We start from the raw sequence: 4981 nt of genomic DNA, 5'->3' as shown, positions 1-4981 counted from the left end.
TTCTTTAAAGGACCCGAGTTGGTTTCGAATCGTCCTTAAAGCTTATTTTGGGCCTCGTAGGCTTGTAGTAAGGAATTCTAGACAAGGTTTGAAAAGTTTTAAATTTGATCATCTTTATATGATATATAAATGTTGGAATGCATGTGTTTATGTTTAGTAATGCCTCATACTCAGTCCCGGCTTCGGACTTGGGTAAGGGGTGTTACAGAAACGGTGCCATTTTGGCGCCCTATTTAAGTAAAAAAAATGCTTCAAAAAAATTCATTTTTAAACTGTTTTAAAAAAAAAATCACTTTGTTCTTTTTTTTCTCCAGCGCCCCCCAAGTTCGGCCATAGGGCCGGCACAACTCTGCCATGGCCACCGATTATTGGCGACGGCGCCGCCGCCTCCGATGGCCGAAGTTGTAGAAAAGAGCCCTTTTTTTTGTCTTTGTTACACTGGACATCAGATCTAGGTCCAGAAACCCCTAAAACCCTACCAAAATTTGAAAAAAAGCTGAAAGAACCTTTCGATTCGCACCTGTCCTCTGACGCGACCTTTCGGCAAATCACCTAGGATCCGATGGCCTTTTAAATGGAAAGAAAGGACGACAGTGGTGGCGAAGGTAAAAGTTTTCTTTTTATTTTATTATATATTTTCGAAATAAAAAGATAAAAAAGAAGAAGAGAGAATCACCTTTCTTTTGTGTTTTTTCCGATTTCTATTTCAAAAAAAAAAATCCTCCTCTACAATTTGGTTTTTTAGGCTTTTTATAGCCGATTGATTACAATATATTCTCTTTTTTTTACTGTTTCTTCTACTGTTATTGCTACTATTTGTCCCTGACCTTTTTCTCTCCTTTTTTGTAGGTGGCCATAGAGTTAACAACGAGGAAAGACCCCTGTCTTTCCCGTTTTGGTGCAATGGTGGCAGGGGTGAGTCAAGCCTTGAGACGAGGAGCCCTGGGCGACGTGCATGCAAAAGGGGAGAGGTGCTATGCCAGAAGCTAGGGTTTTTCTTGAAAATAGTTTGGGCTATTGGGCCATTAGGCCATTAGGGTTTTTATTTTGGGCTGTTTGTAATTGTAAATTTAGGCTGATTTTTTTTGTAAATGAATTGTTATAATAGATTCTGATATCTTTTATTTTTATTTTTTGTTTGGATTTTGTTTAGGCCTAGGCTAAATTGACCTATTACATTAGCTTATCACATATAAATTAACATTCCTACCTCCACCACCTTTTTTCCTAAATGAACACTTGTACTAATAATTACTAATGACTCAATTTCATCATTGAACTAAAAGCCTATGAAAAGGCAAAAGTTAGCATAATCTTGGTGGATTAAAATTAAAAACTTTATGATTACTAATTTTTTTATTTTATTTTTTCTTGAAAGTATTTAATTTTAGTGCAACTTATTATTATGTTTTTCTGGATGAACTACGTGCACCTTATTAATTGAGCAATACATATATTTTATTTCTACCTTTTGGTTTTAGAATGTACAATTAATTAATTGTATCAAGAGTTGAATAAAAAGTATAAATTAAAAACTCAACAAGAAACAATAAACATTTAAAATTTTAGAATCTCAATCTTTATTAACAATATTGAAACCTCTTTGAATGTCCTAGTATCCATGTTTCTATGTCCAAAATGACAGTAAATTAGGGTTTACTCACTCAATCTATAGTACTTGGATTTTAAGGGCAATAATGGAGGTATTTTCAAAGAGTAAGAAGAGGAAGAGGGGGGGAGTTGCCATCCACGTGCTGCCATGTTAGTTTTGAATAAATGAATGTAATGTAGACTTTGTGTGAAGGAATATCGCACGTGTGGGAAGGTAAAGAAGCATCGAAGGAAAGCTCGCCACGTCGAATTTGACCCGACTCCTTTGGGTTTTTTAAGTATTCTTAGAAATGATAGCAAAGAAAACTCAAGTCACATGATACCTGACAACTCTACTTCCTTTGTCACGTGCTTCATGAACCCCCGCTCATCCTATATTCCTATTAAGTATATTTGATATCAAGTGTTTATGCCTTAGTATATTTGATATCAAGTGTTTATGCCTTACTATAGATAAAAGAAAAAAGTATTTATATAAAATAAATGATATGAGGTTGAATTTTTAGAGATTAAGGTGTTATAAGTAAATGTGAGTTTTTCTTCTAAATTTAATTATGGATTTAAATTGATTTTATAGATATGAAAATAAAAATATCCTTATAGTAGTATTTTATAGATATAAAAAAAATCTTATCCATTTTACCTATGTATTATGGTTACCATTTAATCTTAAGTTTAGTCATTAATATTATTAAGGAAAATGACTGAATGAGTCGCCCACATCTAATTCGGTCTATACTCTTTGTTGTTTGTTAAATTTTAATGCCACACATTAATAAAATAGTAGGTGAGTTACGACTACAGTGTTAATAGCAGTAAAGTATATAATAAACCATACACAAATTTGCATGGATATTATTACATTAGTCTAAAAGTTAATTATTATTATTTTTGAGTTAAATTTATAAAATAAATTTTAAAAATTAAAATATATTTTAAAATTTTGTACCTTTATATATTTAAAATTTAATATGTTTATTTTTATTTTTAAAATTTTAGTCCTTTTATTTTTAAATTTAAAATTCAGATTCAAATTGTTAATACCATTAAATTATTTTATTAAATTTGTTGGTATAACTTTTGCAATTTTAAAATACTCACTTAATAGCCATTTAACAAAAATATTAACATTGCAATGGACTTGAATTTAACAAATAATTTTAATAGTATTAATAACTCTTAAAATTTACATCAACATTTTAATCAAAACAAAGTATTTGAGCTAATCAATGACATTGTAAAATTGAGGTATCAATTTGTGTCAAAAAGTTGAAGTATAAAAATTGAGTCTTATATTTGAGTGTAGCAGAGGGATCAAAATTAAAATTTGACCATTTTATATAATCTAAAATTTTAGTGTAGCATAAAGACTAAAATTAAAATTTACCATTTTTTCTATAAAATGCAAAAAAAAAAAAACTACTCCACATGTCAACATGACCTTCGTTTTATATATATAACTAATATGGTCCACTCAGGTTGCGTTAGGTTGATTATTTATTCATGTTAAATTATAGAGTAAAAATTTAAAGATTAAACATATTTTAAGCAAAGTTTTTAAAACCAAAATGGTAGTCAAACTAGTCAGATCATTGGTTCGTACTATTCAATTAAATAAATCATTAAAAACATAAAAATAAAAATATTTTAAAAAATAAAAAATTGATTCAATCGGTTTTTTAGCTTAGTTCTCCATGCTCGTACTAGTTAGTAGGTCAATCGATCTGATACATCTCTTCAAATTAGTACCCTAGCTTGTTTGATCGGTTCGAGCAACTATAACTCTAAGTCTCTATATTTTTGTATATTTAGAATTTAGTCCTTCAATTTTATTTTTAAGAATTTAATATCTCAACTTTGTCAAATTAAAAATCTGCTTTGAAATTATATATAATCACATAATATTTTAATTGAAAAGTTAACTATATAAACTATTTGACCTAACTAATAAAATTCTAAAAATATAGAAATCAAATTATGTTAAAATTAAAATATATAAATTAAATATAGTGTATTAAAAGAACCAGTATTAGAAATTAACCATTTTTTCATAAATATTTAGGATATTATAAGGTTTAAAACCCCAGTTGATGTGGACATGTTACTTAGTTAACATGTGGACAACTTATTTTTGCCACGTGATAGCTCTATATTTTTCTTATTTTAATGAGAATAGTATAATTTCAAAATAATATATTTAAATTTTATTATATTCAACCATCGTAAAATTTTTTGAAATTAAAACATCTCCACGTACTAATTTTAGGCAAATATATCTTTAGAGAATAAGTATTAAATTGTTACTAATGTTATTTAATTGCAAAAGTATATAATTTATAGATAAATATTATCCTCAATTTATTAGATTTGTTGGAATTTTAATCTTTTACTCATATTATCACTCAAATTTATCCCTTAATTTATTAGATTTACAACAAAAATCAATTTACCCTAAAAATACAATAAAATCAATTTCATCATTATTTGTTACAAATTACAAATTACAAGTTTTATTTATTACTATTTTTTTAACAATTTTATTATAAGTTTTGATTATATATGCTTTTTTGTCACAATACTTAGAATTACCCATAGCCCATCACCAACCCATAATTAGGAGATAATGCACTTCAACGCACTTAAACACACATCCTCCTGCATTGGCAACAATATCCATGTCAATTATGCTAAGTCTCAATCGACTATTCATTACAGGTTATTATATTAATTTCTCCATTTAATTTAAATAATTAATTATTTAATTATATATCTATAACTGCTTATTAATCAAATATGTTTAAATGTTGATGATATAAAAAAAGAGTTCCAAAGAAATTTGAACGCTATATGATTTTGGTTTAAATTTCCCACTTCGTGCAATATGATTCATACATGCATTTTTACAAAATTTTAAGATCCTTCTCTATTACTATTTTCTGCACGTTTTAGGTTTTTTAATTTCCATGTTTGCAAATATTCATCTATTTTTCATATACACAATCAACGTTCTTTTCTTTCCCAGCTATAGAAGTTTCAAGTTCAAAAAAATCAGTATCTAAGCTCTCACCAAGACTGAATTTTGAAAAGATTTCACAATAGGTTAAAATTTATAATTTTTTTTCATATGGATGCAGTTTTACTACTGTTAATATTATTGTACCCTAAATCATTAATTAAATTTATAAATTTTATGTTAAAATATTTTTTTCAATTTTTATTAATTAAAAAGTCTTTAATTTGATTCTTCATCATAAATCAATCTTATGATTAAAACTATAAATCATTACTTTAACAATAAATTTTAAATTAAGATAAAAAATTGCCAACCGTTTTTTATTTAATTACTTCTTTTGTTACACTTCAAAAACAT

The sequence above is a fragment of the Gossypium arboreum genome, chromosome 2, assembly GCF_025698485.1.
Source record: "Gossypium arboreum isolate Shixiya-1 chromosome 2, ASM2569848v2, whole genome shotgun sequence".
NCBI lineage: Eukaryota > Viridiplantae > Streptophyta > Magnoliopsida > Malvales > Malvaceae > Gossypium > Gossypium arboreum.
Note: the sequence above shows the minus strand (reverse complement) of the source record.